An 18,319-nucleotide genomic window follows, 5' to 3' on the forward strand; every position below is an offset into this window, starting at 1 on the left:
TTGAACCTGGGAGGCGGAGGTTGCAGTGAGCCGAGATCGCACCACTGCACTCCAGCCCGGGCAACAGAGCAAGACTCCATCTCAAAAAAACAAAAAACACATGAAAATTCCAGAATTAAAAAACGGAGTTTGTAAAATTATAAACTCAACAAATGAGGTTAGTAACAAGCGGGACTCAGTTGGAGAGAGAAGTATTAACTGAAACATGAGTGAGAAAACAAAATCCAGACAGAAGCAGAGACAGATCATAGAATGGAAATACGGAGGCCGGGCGAAGTGGCTTACGCCTGTAATCCCAGCACTTTGGGAGGCCGAGGCAGGCAGATCACCTGAGGTCAAGAGTTCGAGACCAGCCTGGCCCACATGGTGAAACTCCATCTCTACTAAAAATACAAAAATTAGCCAGGTGTAGTTGCGGGCGCTTGTAATCCCAGCTACTCAGGAGGCTGAGGCAGGAGAATTGCTTGGAGGCAGAAGTTGCAGTGAGCCGAGATGGTGCCACTGCACTCCAGCCTGAGTGACAGAGTAAGATTCTGTTTCAAAAAAGAAAGAAAGAAAAAAGAAAGAAAGAATGAAAGAAGAAAGAAAGAAAGAAGGAAACAAAGAAAGAAAGAAAGAAAGAAAGAATGAAAGAAGAAAGAAAGAAAGAAAGAAGGAAAGAAAGAAAGAAAGAAAGAAAGAAAGAAAGAAAGAAAGAGAGAAAGAAAGAGAAAGAAAGAAAAAGAAAGAAAGAAAGAAAATATGGGACGTGGTGAAAACGCTTAACATATGTACAACTGGAATCCCATAAGGGCAAGAAAGACAGAGAAAGAGAATCAGGCAGACACAATATTGGAAGGGTTACTAAACAATATTTCCCAAAACGAATAAAAGACATCAAGCCACACACTAGGTGTCCAGTAGGAACTTAAACCTAACATGTTTATAACCAAGTTTCTTATATTCACTCCCAGATCTGCTCCTTTTAAGGTCTTCCCCATCTCAGTAAATGAGAATTCCAGTCACTAGTTATTTGGGAAAAATATATATATATAGTGTTATCCTTGACTCTATGCTTTTCCTCATATCTCACAGCTGTGAACACATTATAAGACGTTTCCCTTTGAAATATCTCCAGAATCGCATCATTTCCCACCACCTCTGGAAGACCACCCGGGCCTGAACCACTGTCTGCTGTACCTGGATCATTGCAAGAGCTTCCTAATTAATCCTTCTTGCATCTAACATTCCTCGTCTATTAATCTGTTATCCACCCAGTAGCAGAGTTGTCCTGTAAAAAGATAACGTTTCTCCCAAGGATCAGAGACGATCAGACACAGCAGTGGCTGCTCCAAGCCACAAGGACGCCTGCCCACGCATCGTGCCAGCCAAGCTCGTTTCTGGAGTTTTGGGTGGCTCCAGATGAGAGAAGACAATAGCTGAGTTTATGGCTGTCATTCTGGGAAATCATTCCCTTGAGAACAGAACTTTGTCAGAAGAAGGTGGAGTCTACAAAAGATTATGCGGTAAATGACTCAAAATATGATCAGGCAATGGGGGAAAATTAGCCAAGAGCTGATTCCTATGAAATGTTTTTTTATTCCTGTGAAATTTTTGCATAAATCAAGACTGTGGCTTTGGAAGGAGCCCTCCTTGGAGAAGACGTCTTCATTGGAATCAACGGTCCCTGTACAGGTGACTGAGAGGAACACAATCAAACCAACCTCCAGGTAGAGCAGGAAGGACGCCCCTCAGGAGCAAGGAGGGGTCGCCGGGTGAGACCCAGGGTGTCTCCTTAGAGAGTGAAGGTCCCGGGTACCTGCTGCCAGGTCCTGGTGACCAGCCTGCAGAATGGAAGTACAAGGGTAATGCCCAACTACTCACACGGGTGATGTCCTGGATATAGGGCTGATGGTAGCTTACCTGGATTGCTGACATCATTGTCACATGCATGCCACATGCCTTCATGAAAATCAAAGTCTCCCTCCAAAGTTCAAGTCCAATTCCATAAAATAAGGCATGCTGATCATAAAATACAATTTGGCAATTAAGTGGCAGTATAGCAAAAGCACTGGCCACTTTGTGTAACTCCTTAGTGTGGTTTGGATCTGTGTCCCCACCAAACCTCATGTCGAACTGTTATCTCCAGGGTTGGAGGTGGGGACTGGTGGGAGGTGATTGGCTCATGGGGGTGACTCTGGCATGCATGGTGGGAACTGTTGGGAGGTGATTGGTTCATGGCAGTGGCTCCGGTATGAATGGTGGGAACTGTTGGGAGGTGATTGGCTCATGGGGGTGACTCTGGCATGCATGGTGGGAACTGTTGGGAGGTGATTGGTTCATGGCAGTGGCTCCAGTATGAATGGTGGGGATTGGTGGGAGGTGATTGGCTCATGGAGGTGGCTCTGGTATGAATGGTGGGGACTGGTGGGAGGCGATAGGCTCATGGGGGTGGCTCCGGTATGAATGGTGGGGACTGGTGGGAGGTGATTGGTTCGTGGAGGTGGCTCCGGTATGAATGGTGGGGACTGGTGGGAGGTGATTGGTTCGTGGAGGTGGCTCCGGTATGAATGGTGGGGACTGGTGGGAGGTGATTGGTTCGTGGAGGTGGCTCCGGTATGAATGGTGGGGACTGGTGGGAGGTGATTGGTTCATGGGGGTGGCTCCGGCATGAATGGTTTGTCACCATCCCCCTTGGTGCTGTTCTCATGATAGCGAGTGAGTTCTCATGAGATGTGGTTGTTTAAAAGTGTATGGCACCCCTCTCCTCTCTCTCTCCCTTCCTCCAGCTCCAGCCATGTGAAGTGCTTGCTCCTCCTTTGCCCTCCGCGGTGACGGAAGGCCTCCTGAGGCCTCCCCAGAAGCCGGGCAGAAGCCACTATGCTTCCTGTACAGCCTGCAGAACCATGAGCCAATTAAACTTCTTTTCTTTGTGAGTTTCCCAGTGCCAGGTATTTCTTTACAGCGATGCAAGAACGGACTAATAACAGAAAATTGGCACCCGGGATGGACTAACACGCTCCTCTGCCCAAAAGCATTCCAGGACTTCCCATCTCAGTCATACTGACAAGACTTTGCATCTTCTCTCCCCCACCCACCTCTTGGCTTAGTGCTCTGATTGTATCTCCCCCTACTCTCCCCTTCGCGATGCTGATCCAGCCACATGGACATCCTTGCTGTTCCTAGAATACTCCAAGCATGCATCTGCCTCAGGACCTTTGCACGTGCCATGCTTTCTGCCCGGAACACTCTTTCCCCCAGAGATGCATGGGACTCACTTTCCGCCTCCTTCACTCTTGACTCCAATATCCCTTTCTCCTTCAGGCCTCCTTGGACCATCCTATCTAAAGTTGCAACACTCCCTCCAGATTTTATATCACCTCTGGCTGCCTTTTTTCTTTCTTCAGCATATATCACTAATCTTGCATATATTTTACTTACTAATATTGTTTATGATCTGCCTCCCCACTAGAATATATCCCCATGAAGTCATAGATTTTTTTCTGCGGTGTTTCCTATAGTGTCCCTGTACCTAGGACAGTCCCTGGCACATAATACATACTCAATAAATTTTTTTGAATGAATATTTGTTGAGTATCTAAAACCTGGAAACTTATGAATGGATAGACATACACAGTATATAGGAAGTATAAGGAAAGCTACACGGGCATGATTACTGAGTACAATTCCAGAAGCCAGATCTCTAGCTTTTAATTATGGTTGTACCAGTTAGAAGCTTTGTGACTTTAGACTAAGTTTATTAACCTCTTTGTTCCTCTACTTCTTCCTCTGTAAAAATTTTTTTTCAAAGTAATGGTACAGAACTATTGTGACTATTCAGTGAGTTATTAAGTTAAAAGTAATCATATTGGCTGAGGCAGGAGAATCGTGTGAACCTGGGAGGCAGACGTTGAAGTGAGCCGAGATTACGCCACTGCACTCCAGCCTGGCGACAGAGCAAGACTTCATCAAAAAAAAAAAAATTATCTAATGGATACAATGTATGTCACTGGGTTAATGAATCCCTGAAAGCCCTAACTTCATCATTTTGCAATCTATCCATGCAAGAAAGTTACACTTGTACCCTATAAATGTATACAAATAAAATCAGCTGAGCTTGCTGACTCACGGCTACAATCCCAGCACTTTGGGAGGCCGAGGCAGGTGGATCACCTGAGGTTGGGAGTTCGAGACCAGCCTGACCAACATGGAGAAACCCTGTCTCTAACAAAAATACAAAATTAGCTGGGCGTGGTGGCACATGCCTGCAATCCCAGCATTTTGGGAGGCCGAGGAGGGCGGATCACCTGAGGTCCGGAGTTAGAGACCAGCCTGGCCAACATTCGGAGAAACCCTGTCTCTACCGAAAATACAAAATTAGCCGTGTGTGGTGGTGCATGCCTGTAATCCCAGCTTGGGAGGCTGAGGCAGGAGAATTGCTTGAACTCGGGAGGTGGAGGTTGCAGTGAGCCGAGATTGCACCACTGCGCTCCAGCCTGGGCAACAAGAGTGAAACTCCATCTCAAAAAAAAAAAAAAAAAGAAAAAAAAGAAAAGAAAAGAAAAGAAAAAGAAAGAAAAAAAAGAAAGAAATACAGACCATATTCTGTGACTATAAATTTTTGTAAAAGATTAAATATTAAAATATTTTAAAAATACATTTTTAAAACTAAAAATTCAGTATAACTTATGAGTTCAGACTTAACAAACACAGGAGACAAAATATTTAGAAATGAACAGAGACAGTGATTCATACCGAAACTTGCTGAATGCAGTAGAAGTCATATTAGAGGAAAATGTACACTTTTTTTTTTTTTTAGAAAACATGAAGTTTGGGAAATTACTTACTGAGCATGCAACTTGTGGAACTGGAAGGAGAAAAGAAGTCGAGGGGAGGGGCTGGAAAGGTCCAGAAAAGCAGTGAACACAAGGGTAATAGAAGAAATGCCCCGCTAAGTGCCCAAGGCACTCACCAAGGTGCATTATCACGACACTTTTAGAAAACAAAAGAAAAAGAAAATAAACATATTCTAGGTGAGAAAAAGCAGACAATTGTGCACTAAGTTTCCATTATTATAATTACATCAGACTTTTCCGTCACTCTGGAAGCTGACAAGGGAGAAATACGTTTGAAAATCGTCTATGGTATAGTTTGAAGTCAGGTAGCGTGATGCTTCCAGCTTTGTTCTTTTGGCTTAGGATTGTCTTGGCAATGCGGGTCTTTTTTGGTTCCATATGAACTTTAAAGCACAAACCTGCACGTTGTGCACATGTACCCTAGAACTTAAAGTATAATAATAAAAAGAAAAGAAAAGAAAATAGCCTATGGCCGGTCTCAGTGGCTCACGGCTGTAATCCCAGCACTTTGGGAGGCCGAGGTGGGTGGATCACCTGAGGTCAGGAGTTCAAGACCAGCCTGGCCAGCATGGTGAAACCCTGTCTCTACTAAAAATACAAAAAATTAGCTAGGCGTGGTGGCGCATGCCTGTAGTCCCAGTTACTCCGGAAGGTGAAGCAGGAGAATTGCTTGAACCCGGGAGGTGGAGGTTGGAGTGAGCTGAGATTGAACTACTGCACTGCAGCCTGGGCAACAGAGTGAGACTCTGTCAAAAAAAGAAAGGAAGGGAAGGGAAGGGAAAGGAAGGGAGAAAGAGAGAGAGAGAGAGAAAGAGAGAGAGAGAAAGAAAGAAAGAAAGAAAGAAAGAAAGAAAGAAAGAGAAAGAAAGAAAGAAAGAAAGAGATAGAGAGAGAGAGAGAGAGAGAGGGAGGGAGGGAGGAAGGAAGGAAGGAAAGAAGGAAAGAAGGAAAGAAGGAAAGAAGGAAAGAAAAATAGCCTATCTACTCCAGAGTGTATTCTTAGGGATTAAATGACATCAGGATGACGTCTGTATTGTGCCAAGAACTGGGGAAATCAGAATATACATTCATACTGACTTATACTCACCCAGAAACAAACACTGGAAGGATTAATATGAGAAAATTAAAATTGTGGCTCTCCCACATTTTCTTCCCCATCGACCCACCTGGACAAGCTGCAGACCTAGAAATCCCCTCGACTGCTTCTCTTTCTCACCCTCTCCCCTTGTTCTACCTTCAGAATCCGTCCTCATGCAGACACGGCTTGCCAGCACCACGATGCCAGGTTCACCCTCTCTCCCCTCCTGCAGGGAACATCCCCTAGCTGGCGTCTCTGTGTTCATTTGCTGCTTCTTAGCCATCCTTCTCCTCATTATAGCCAGGATGATGTTTTAAAAGGGTCGATCAAATCATGTCTCATTACCACGAAATCTCCAGTGACTTCACGGTGCACTTCGCCCAAAACCCAAACTCTGTGACCCACGGGACACTCACTCAGCTTTCCAATTTCACATTGGTTCCTGTGCCCCTCACTCCCTGCCCTCAGGCCACATGACATTCCCGCTGTTCCTTGAAGACACCAGGTCCCTCCCTGCCTCAGGGCTCCTCCTCTCTGCCTGGATGACCCAACCTCCTGCTTTGCACCACAGCCTCCAGGTCTGCTCAGCACCATCTCAGCAAGAAGGGCCTTCCCAGACCACCCTGTTGAAAGAAATCCACTCCCCTGACACCCATCCCTTTGCTAAGGAGGTTTGTCTTCATTCCCTCTTGACGTTCATCCTCCTTTCTAATTATCTACTCATTGACTCGTACGCTGTCCCCCTCCCGCAGTTAGAATGGAGACTTCACTTGGCCAGGGACCTCTTCTGTCTTGATCATCACTCTACCACTGGTACTTAGGGCCGGGCACATAATAGATGTTCAGTAAATACTTGTAGAATGAATAGTGAATCAGAAACAATATTGGCCATTGTTTACTGGACATTTAAAGGTTAAATAATGGCACCTCTTTGCAATGAAATACTGGATGAGCATTAAAAATGATGCTGCTGGCTGGGTGTGGTGGCTCACACCTGTAATCCCAGCACTTTGGGAGGCTGAGGCGGGCAGATCACAAGGTCAGGAGTTCAAGACCAGCCTGACCAACATGGTGAAACCTCATCTCAGCTAAAAAAACAAAACAAAACAAAAAACTTAAAAACAAAACAAAACAAACAAACAAAATACTGGATGAACATTAAAAATGATGCTGCTGGCTTGGCATGGTGGCACACACCTGTAATCCCAGCTACTCAGGAGGCTGAGGCAGGAGAATCACTTGAACCTGGGAGGCAGAGGTTGCAGTGAGCTGAGATCGCGCCACTGCACTCCAGGCTAGGCGACACAGCGAAATTCTGTCTCAAAAAAAAAAAAAAAAAGGATGATGCTGTTCTGTTTTTATTGACATGGACGATTTCAAGGGTATTGTTGACTGAACGAAACAGGAAAAAAACATGTTTGTAGAGGTTACATACATTAAGTTACATATGTACATTTGCACACGTTTATGGAAGGAGAGATTTCTGAGGAAGTGTTAACACAAATGTTTGCAGTGATTAACAGATTCTCTTATTTTATTTTTTATGAGTTGTTTTATTTGGATTTTTTTTTTTTTTTTTAAGAAAGGGTCTTGCTCTGTTACCCAGGCTGAAGTGCAGGGTGCGATCACAGCTCACTGCATTCTCAACCTCGCAGGGCTCAGGTCAACCTCCCAACTCAGCCTCCTGAGTAGCTGGGACTTCAGACGTGTGCTACCCACACCCAGCTAATTTTTGTATTTTGTATCTAACTCCTGGGCTCAAGCGATCCTCCTACCTCTGCCTCCCAAAGTGCTGGGATTACAGGTGTAAGCCACCATGCCTGGCTGAATTTTTTTTTTTTTTTTGAGACGGAGTTTCACTCTTGTCGCTCAGGCTGGAGTGCAATGGTGCGATGTCGGCTCACCACCACTTCTGCCTCCTGGGTTCAAGTGATTCTCCTGCCTCCCAAGTAGCTGGGAATTACAGGCATGCGCCACCATGCCCGGCTAATTTTGTATTTTTAGTAGAGACGGGGTTTCTCCATGTTGGTCAGGCTGGTCTCCAAGTCTGGACCTCAGGTGATCCGCCCACGTCAGCCTCCCAAAGTGCTGGGATTACAGGTGTGAGCCACTGCGTCCAGTCAAATTTTTTTTACATTAGCATGTGTTAGTCGTAACTAGGAAAAACAAAATTATTTTTTGTTCAAGAAAATAAAAAAAAAAAACAGCCACCTATGAGGAGCTGGGAGTACAGGCTTAGGTGGAAACAGATAAGGTGTCAAGACCTCCTTCTGTGGCTGATCCCTTCACATTTTCTCCCCACGAGTTTCAGTCATGCAAGATGAGGAAACGCGAGAGCCTCCGTCAGTGTAGTGCCAGCAGGTAACAATACAGTATTGTACGCTTACACATTTGCTGAGAAGGTAGATCTTTTGTTAAGTGCTCTTATCATCACTAACTGATATGTAGTCATAGAAATATTATCAAACAATAATAATATACAAACAGATGGGAGGAACCTGTGGGAGGTGGTGGACGGGTTTATGCCGTAAACTGTGGTGTGGACACGCAGGGCATACTCCTCTCCAAACTCCTCAAGTCGTATACGTTAAATACATACTGCTTTTTATATGTCAATTATTCTTCGATAGAGTAGGGTTTTTTGTTTTTGGTTTTTTTTTTTAATTGCAAGTGCCTGCAGAGAGCGTCTATAGGTTTGAGAGTCTGGGAGATTCCCGTAGGTGTGGCCCGTGAGCCTCAGCACCTAGGGTGTGTGTCGTGGCTCTTCTGCCTTTATCTGTATTAAATTTTTTTAAAAATTATTTTCCCAGGCATTCCGCAACCGCTCAACTTTCTGCCCAAGTTCAAGTTCCCGTTTTTTCCTTCACAGAACTCGATTGCGGGTGCCAGCCCCCACATTGCTCTCCTCCTAAGTGGCAGCAACTTGTGGGCTGATGCGTGTGTCCAGGCCTAGAGTAGCCTCGGTATCGATCACGGCGCAGGGCTGGGCTCCCGTCCTCGCAGGGAGGAGAGGGTGCACCTGCCCCTACAGGTGTGCGCCCAGGTCTGTGTTATCCACACGCACATCTGCGTCTGCAGGAACAGGCTCCACAGCAGGCAACCGCTTCCATCTTCGAGCCTCATTTAATCCCCACGAGGATCCTGTAAAGGGTTCCTATGTTCACCTCCGTGTTATAGGCGAGGACACTGGCTCTGGGAGGAATAAAGCCGGGCAGCAGTCCCCAGGTAAGCTCCCAGCACAGAACCCGGCCTCCCCAGTTCTGTAACAAAAGGGGGCTCCCTCTGCCCGCTTGCCGGTGACACTCTCACTGCCTGTCAAACGTCTCATGCTCACGGCTTCCCCAGACTCGCGGTCCCCCCGGGCAGCGCCTTCCTCTCTCCCCACCTTTCCTCATTTTCTCTGCAGCAGGTTTCACTCCTCCAAGTTTCTCCCCCTTCTCCAGCCTTCACGTTCAGTCCCGTGTCTCTGTGTGGTAAGGGACTCAGCTGCCTTAACACCAACGGACGTCTCAGCACCCCCGAAAGCTGAGACTTCCCAGGACAAGAACTGCTTTGGAGTCCTCTCGGGACCCAGCCCGACCTGCCACACTGCAAACTACTGGAAAGAACCTTTCAATACTGGCGAGATTGAGCGCCTCAAGTCTATTTTACAGATGGAAAGGTGGTGGGTCAAAGAGGAGATACCATCATAATGGACAGAGACTATGAAACTCTCGCTTTGTCAAGATACAGTTCAAAGCACTGGACATGCATTGACTCATCTCACTACCCCTAAAACACTCACGTCAGATACTGTCGTTATTCCTCTTACAAATGGGGAAACTGAGCCACAGCAAAGTTAAGCAACTTGCCCGAAGATCCTCAGCTAGGAAGGGATGAAGGTGGCCTTTGAACTTGAGCTCCCCATCCACAGTCTGCAGTCCCTCAGAGCACATTGTAGAAATTAATAATGTCATCCTAACAACCCGTATAAAACACTTTTGGGCCGGGCGCGGTGGCTCACGGCTGTCATCCCAGCACTTCGGGAGGCCGAGGCAGGCGGACCACCTGAGGTGAGTTCGAGACCAGCCTTACCAACAAGGTGAAACCCTGTCTCTACTAAAAATACAAAAATTAACCGAGTGTGGTGGCGGGCACCTGTAGTCCCAGCTACTCGGGAAGCTGAGGCAGGAGAATTCCTTGAACCCGCGAGGCAGAGGTTGCAGTGAGCCGAGATCGTGCCACTACACTCCAGCCTGGGCGAAGGAGCAAGACTCCAGCTCAAAAACACACACACAACAACAACAACAACAACAACAACAACAAAAACACGTTTGAGTTCTGACTTTATTTCTTACTCTTTTCTTATTTTTCACGGAACTCATCTTAATGATCTCATGTTTACCATTCATGTATATTTGGACGTGATTACATGGCCACAGGGCAACCTCTATAAGCACGAGTCCTTTCTTGAGAAGGGGGAAGGATGTAGTCAGTGTGTTCCTAAAATTACGATACTGCTTTGTAAGATAACATGTTTTGTTCATTTTATTTCGTAATCCAGATATGAAGGCAGTGGAGCAATCTCAATTCACTGCAGCCTTTGCCTCCTGGGCTCAAGCTATCCTCTCGCCTTGTAGCTGGGACTATAGGCACACAACACCACACCCAGTTAATTTTTGTAGTTTTTGCAGAGCTGGGGTTGTACCATGTTGCCCAGGCTGTCCTCAAACTTCCAAACTCAAGCAATCCTCTCACCTTGGCTTCCCAAAGTATTGGGATTACAGGCATGAGCCACTGCACCTGGCCCAATTTTATTTCTTATATTTATTGTTTTGCAAGTCATTGTGAATGTATGAACTGTTTCTCTATTTAGATCTTTAATTTCCCTCAGCAATCTTTTGTAGTTTTCAGTGTACACGTCTTGCATTTCTTTATTAAATTTGTTTCTATTCATTTTATTATTTTTGAGGTTTGCAAATAGCTTTCCTAATTTCACTATTGAATTATTTTTGTCAGTATATAGACATGATTGATTGTAGTGAATATGTCTTCATCGTGCTAGGAATTTTGTTGTTGTTGTTGCATTGTTGTCATTGTTGAGACAGAGTTTCGCTCTTTTTGCCCAGGCTGGAGTGCAATGGCACAATCTCGGTTCACTGCAACCTCTGTCTCCTGAGTTCAAGCAATTCTCCTGCCTCAACCTCCCGAGTAGCTGGGATTACAGGCATGCAACACCACACCTGGCTAATTTTTTGTATCTTTAGTAGAGATGGGGTTTCACCATGTTGGCCAGGCTGGTCTCAAACCCCTGACCTCAAACCCTGACCCCCCTTCAGCCTCCCAAAGTGCTGGGATAACAGGCATGAGCCACCACTTTCTGCCCTTGCTAGAAATTTATTGTACTTTTCAGCTTCATAATTTCCATTTAGTTATATGCTTTAATAATTTCCCAAGGTAGCATTATGGTCACTTCCTGTAACTAATATTTCTTACTCTGTTGATTCATTAGGGTCTGGATTACTCTCCTTCAAATTTCTTGTGCTATCCTAATGGCTTGGATGTTGTGGTTCAATGCAATTTTACTTTATTTTTATTGCATTTATTTTTAGCAGCTTTATTTAGCTATAATTGTTTTACTAAAAACCCTCTCACTTAACATACACAATTAGATGAATTTGGACACATGCAATAACCCCTCAGAAGACATTCACGTGCATGCGTAGCTGGTTTTCCGGCTTCTCACAGGAACTCATTTCAGGCATTTCCATCTCCACGCTACACATGGGGAAATAGAGGCTCACAGAGGAGAAAGGACGTGGTCCAGGTCACACCTGTCCCTGGCCCTCCAGGCGGAGGAGCAGAGAGACCACCCACCTTGGAGCTGGGAGGGTTTAACACATAGCTTGAGCTCCCTCTTGTGGCCACAGTGGAGAAACTCCCTGCTTAGCTCATTTTTATTTTTTCCATCTGGCGTTCATTTTTCTCATTCAGTCAGTATTTCTTGGTCCTGTCCTGTGTGCCAACACTGTTTGAGGCTCTAGAGGTTCGTCAATATACAACACAAACACCCTTTCCATGGAAGAGCTTATATTCTTGCAGAAGGAGACGGGCAGTAACCCACGGGCATTACACAGTCACAGTCAGCTAGAAGATGAGAGTGATTTGGATAAAGGAGAAAGTGCAGCGGTGGTCCAAGAGGTCTGGGGGTGCAAAGCTCAGCAGGGGGAACAGTGTGGCAGTTGCAGACAGAGGGATGGGAAGAGGGAAGTGGCAGGAAGAGAATGCAGAGGGGTGAGTGTTGGGGCCACAGGTCCTGTGTAGAGAGCCCTGTTGGTCACCATGATTATGCTGAGTGAACTGGGAAGTAACAGAAATGACCCCAAACAGAATGTGCCTTCATGGAGCATTCTTCTTCCCAAACTTCCACTAGCACGCTGAGCTGCCTCTCACAGCAGGGGACGTGTCTTCCCATTAGACTTCAAACATCCTCAGCAATTCCCTGCCCCCTTCTTTCTAGGAGTCAGGATTCCTCAGCCTTGCTCAAGACCTGGATCTGGTGACCCCTAGAAACCCGTCCTGGAAGTCTCACAAGGCTCTTCACACTCACAGTTTGTGATATGATGACCCCAGAGTTGTGCAGTGCACTACCTACACAGCTGGACATGATGGTCCTGGTGCTCTTCCTCTGTGCTCCCACTGCACTCTGTGCTGACTATGTCATTCCACTGGGTGGTGCCATGTCAACTTCTCTCCTCTCCTCTCAATATCCTGTAAGCTCTTTAAGATAGGATAGGATCAAAGTTCTACCCACGTCCCTGGTACTCAGAAGAGGGGCTGAAACATCGGCCACCACTCATTAGCGCTCTACTTAACAAAACAAATTGCCCAGGTAGTTATGATTAGATTTCTATAAAAGGCTGAATAATTACAGAAAAGCTCTAGAAACTAGTGTATAATTATGTAGAGGCGCTGGCAGTGTGTAGAGACACGGAAATCAGCTAAGGAATCATGGTGCAGTCTCAGGAACCAGCTGGGTAATTGCACCAGGAGCTCCCAGAACCAGCTGGATAATTACAGTGGAGTCCCTGGAACTCAATGGGTGATTACCATGTACTCATGGAATCAGCGGTAATAATAGAAAGGTCCCAAATGCAGACACTGGGGAAAGTCTGGAGACACTTTTGATTGTCACAACCCTGAGGAGAGGGCGATGCTGCTGGCACTGAGGTGGGTGGAGGCTGAGGATGCACAGAACAGCTCCTCCCCCAGGGAATAACCTAGCCCCGAATGTCAACAGTGTTACCCAGAAAAAAACAGTGTTCCTTCGCCTGGTGAGTAGCAAACGACTCTCCTGAGAATGCAGGTGATATGGTTTGGCTCTGTGTCCCCACCCAAATCTCACCTGGTATTGTAATAATCCCCACCTGTCAGTGGGGGGCGGTGGCTCACACCTGTAATCCCACCACTTTGGGAGGCCGAGGCGGGTGGATCACGAGGTCAGGAGATTGAGACCATCCTGGCTAACACGGTGAGACCCCATCTCGACTAAAAATACAAAAAAAAGAAATTAGCCGGGCTTGGTGATGGGCACCTGTAGTCCCAGCTACTCAGGAGGCTGAGGCAGGAGAATGGCGTGAACCCGGGAGGCAGAGCTTGCAGTGAGCCGAGACTGCACCACTGCACTCCAGCCTGGGCGACAGAGCGAGACTCCGTCTCAAAACAAAACAAAAAATAAATAATAATAGTAATAAAAGACTGTTTTTAGAGCAGGTTCGGGTTCATAGTAAAATGAGGAGAAGGTAGAGATTTGCCATGTACTCCCTACCCCGACACCTTCATAGCCTCCCCCACTCCCAGCATTCCCTACCAGAGTGGTACATTTGCTACAATTGATGAGCCTACATCAACAGATCGTAATCACCCGAAGTCATATTAGGGCTCGCTCAGTCTTCCTGTTATACGTCCTATGAGTTCAGGCAAATGTCTCATGACAGGCATCCACCATCACAGTGTTGGACAGAGGAGAGCCATTGCCCTGAAATTCCTCTGCACACCTATTCATCCTTCCTTCACCCGACTCCTGGCAGCCCTGATCTTTTCCTGTCTCCGTACTTTGCCTTTTCCAGAATGTCATACTGTTGGAATCAGACAATACGTAGCCTTTTCAGATGGGCTTCTACTACCTAGTAATATGCATTTAAGTTTCCTCCGTGTCTTTTCATAGCTTGATGGCTTATTTCTATTTATTTATTTATTTATTTATTTGATACATATTTCTTTATGTATTATTTATTTATGAGATAGAGTCTCACTCTGCTGCCCAGGCTGGAGTGCTGTGGCTGTGATCTCAGCTCACTGCAACCTCCGTCTCCCAGGTTCAAGCGATTCTCCTGCCTCAGCCACCCCAGTAGCTGAGATTACAGGCTCGCACCACCACGCCCAGCTAATTTTTGTATTTTTAGTAGAGACAAGGTTTCACCATGTTGGTCAGGCTGGTCTCGAACTACTGACCTCAGGTGATCCGCCCACCTCGACCTCCTAAAGTGCTGGGATTACAGGCATAAGACACTGCACCCGGCATCATTTCTTTTTCTTTTTCTTTTCTTGTTTTTTTTTGAGGCAAAGTTTCACTCTTGTTCCAGGCTGGAGTGCAATGCTGCGATCTCAGCTCACCGTAACATTTGTCTCCCGGGTTCAAGCGATTCTCCAGCCTCAGCCTCCCGAGTAGCTGGGATTACAGGCATGTGCCACCACGCCCGGCTAATTCTGTAGTTTTAATAGAGATGAGGTTTCTCCATGTTGGTCAGGCTGGTCTTGAACTCCCAACCTCAGGTGATCCGCCCACCTCAGCCTCCCAAACTGCTGGGATTACAGGCATGAGCCGCCGCACCAGCCTCATTTCCTTTTAGTGCTGAATTATATTCCATTGTCTGGATGGACCATAGTTTATCTATTCACCTACTTAAGGACATCTCATGGCCTCAAGGAAGTCTGGTCTAGAGGAGTTAGGATGTTGCTCCCTGTCTTCTGACATTGTCTTCTTGTAATCATTCACTCCTAATATCTTTCTCCACTTTGTTCCCCAGTCTGTGGGTCCGGTGTTTGGCACTGGAGACGGAGGTAAATCCACCTGACCCAGGCTCCCTGGCAGCGCCGCTTCTGGTGGGGAGAGGCAGATATAAGAGCAAAGCCCTTCAGCCCAGCAGCAGCCACGCTGGGGCTCACACACCGCAAACACGGTGTTCCTCGGCGCCTTCGTAGGCCAGGCAGGAGCTAGGGAACGGGGATTACAACACAAAGGCTTTGCTCTCACTGAGTTAGGGTGCAGGCAACTTGAACATGGTCCCTGCCAAGACGTGACAATGTGACATGGGCTGGGTGTACTCAAGGGACCCTGAGCAACTGCTTTTGACTAGAGTCTCTGTTTGTTTGTTTGCTTATTTGTTTAAAGACGGAGTTTCGCTCTTGTCGCCCAGTCTGGAGTGCAGTGGCACGATCTCGACTCCCTGCAACCTCCGTCTCCCGGTTTCAAGCTATTCCCCTGCTTCAGCCTCCTGAGTAGCTGGGATTACAGGCATGAGCCACCGTGCCTGGCTAATTTTTGTATTTTTAGTAGAGATGGGTTCTCGCCATGTTGGCCAGGCTGGTCTCAAACTCCTGACCTTGTGATCTGCCAGCCTTGGCCTCCCAAAGTGCTGGGATTACAGGCATGCGCCACCACACCTGGCTAATTTTTGTAGTTTTAGTAGAGACGGGGTTTCACCGTGTTGGCCAGGCTAGTCTTGAACTCCTGACCTTGTGATCTGCCAGCCTTGGCCTCCCAAAGTGCTGGGATTACAGGCGTGCACCACCACACCTGGCTAATTTTTGTATTTTTAGTAGAGACGGGGTTTCACCGTGTTGGCCAGGCTAGTCTTGAACTCCTGACCTTGTGATCTGCTCGCCTCAGCCTCCCAAAGTGCTGGGATTACAGGCGTGAGCCACCACACCTGGCTAATTTTTGTATTTTTAGTAGAGATGGGGTTTCGCCATGTAGGCCAGGCTAGTCTCGAAATTCTGACCTTGTGATCCGCTCGCCTCAGCCTCCCAAAGTGCTGGGATTACAGGCTTGAGCCACTAGAGTCTCTCTGAAAAGGAATGGGAGGATGTGGCGTGATGCAGGACACAGCACCAGGTCCTTGTCATAAATTTGCTTTTGTTGCTACGATTTTTCAGCCTGGGATAAGTTGTTTCAAATCCAGTTGTACTCCCACCACTCAGTTAAAGCTTACCCTCTGACCGGGCGCGGTGGCTCACATCTGTAATCCCACCCAGCAGGTTGGGAGGCTGAGGTGGGCGGATCACCTGAGGTCAGAAGTTCAAGACCAGCCTGGCCAACATGGGGAAACCCTGTCTCTACTAAAAATACAAAAATTAGCCAGGTGTGGTGGTACATGCCTGTAATTCCCAGCGACTTGGGAGGCTGAGGCAGCAGAATCACTTCAACCCGGGAGGCGGAGTTTGCAGTGAGCCAAGAGCATGCCGTTGCACTCCAGCCTAGGCAACAGAGTGAGACTCTGTCTCAAAAAAAAAGAAGTTGAACTCACAGAAGCAGAAAGCAGAATGGTGGCGACCAGGGGCTTGGGAAGGGGAGTAAGGATTGGGAAGATCGTGGTCAAAGGGTACAAAATTTTACATAGAAAAAAATAAATTCAAGAGATCTGTTGTACAACGTGGCGACTAATCAGTGAAAATGTGTTATGTACTTAAACATTGCTAACGGTAGATCATGAGGGCTCTCACCACACTTGCAAAAATGACAACTATGTGGCCACGAACGGTGGCTCACACCTATAATCCCAGCACTTTGGGAGGCTAAGGCAAGTGGATCACTTGAGGTCAGAAGTTTGAGACCAGCCTGAGCAACATGGCCAAACCCCATCTCTACGAAAAATACAAAAATTAGCCAGGTGTGGTGGCACACACCTGTAATCCCAGCTACTCAGGAGGCTGAGGCACAAGAATCGCCTGACCTGGGAGGTGGAGGTTGCCGTGAGCCAAGATAGCGCCACTGAACTCTAGCCTGAGTGACAGAATGAGACCATGTCTCAGAAAAAGTGAGGTGATGGATATGGTAAACATCTTGATTATGGTAATTATTTCACAATGTATACTTATGTCAAAACATGTTGTACACCTTAAATATATCCACTCTTATTTGTCAATCATATCTCAATTAAGCTGGGAAAAAATTGGTAAGGCTACTTTTGGAAATATTTTGACACTATTTCAAAAAATTGAAACTAACAATCCCTATAGCACGATCATTCCATTCCTATATGTATCCTCTAAAAAAATTCTTGCACATATGCACCAAGAAACATGTAAAAAATGTCTGTTACATAATAGGGAAAGTAAAATAAATAGAAATAGAAAAGTAACTAAAAGAAACTCGTGTGTCCATCAACAGGTACAAAAATACAAAAACTGTGATGTAGACCTATATTGGAAAGCTTCAAACGATGGCATTGAAAATGATCTCACGAATCATATCAAAAAAAACTTCATGATTTTTGTTGTCATTTTTACCAAGTTTATTCCAATATGTGGTTTAGAGATACTATTTTAAACAAATAAGAGGCCAGGTACAGTGGCTCACGCCTACAATCCCAGCACTTTTGGGAGGCCAAGGCGGGCAGATCTCCTGAGTTCAGGAGCTTGAGACCAGCCTGGCCAACATGGTGAAGTCCTGTCTCCCTGTCTCTACTAAAAATACAAAAATTAGCTGGGCGTGGTGGTGGGCACCTGTAATCCCAGCTCTTTGGGAGGCTGAGGCAGGAAAATTGCTTGAACCCGGGAGGCAGAGGTCGCAGTGAGCCCAGATCACGCCATTACACTCCAGCCTAGGCTACAGTGTGAGACTCTGTCTTAGAACATAAAATAAAATAAAATAAAATAAAATAAAATAAAATAAAATAAAAAATGAATAAGAGAACGACAAACATAATTACTTCTGCAGAGGAGGAAAGTGGAGGATGAGAATGGAAGGAGATTCTGGGTAGATGAGGTGGTCGAGATAAGATTGTAGCTCTTAATTGGATGGTGGGCTAAGTGAGGCCATGTCATTAATGTTTCATTATTTAAGCTGTTTTATAGATTCTCTTTTATTGATGAAAAATACATAATATGTGTTTGGTAAAGTGATCAAACTTTCTTGATGAAGATATCAAAAGAGAGACCCAAGACTTTATTTTCTCTTTATTTCTATATGTATCAGTTGGCTACTGCTGTGTAACAAATCACCTCAAAGGGAGCAGCTTCAAACAACACACGTTTATTATCTCACGATTTCCATGAGTCAGGGATCTGAGCACAGCCCGGCCGGGTCTTCTTCGGCTTCAAGATCTCTCCTGGGGCTGCAATCAAGGGGCCAGCGGCTTTGTGG

This window comes from Macaca fascicularis, chromosome 19 (genome assembly GCF_037993035.2).
Source record: "Macaca fascicularis isolate 582-1 chromosome 19, T2T-MFA8v1.1".
Lineage (NCBI taxonomy): Eukaryota > Metazoa > Chordata > Mammalia > Primates > Cercopithecidae > Macaca > Macaca fascicularis.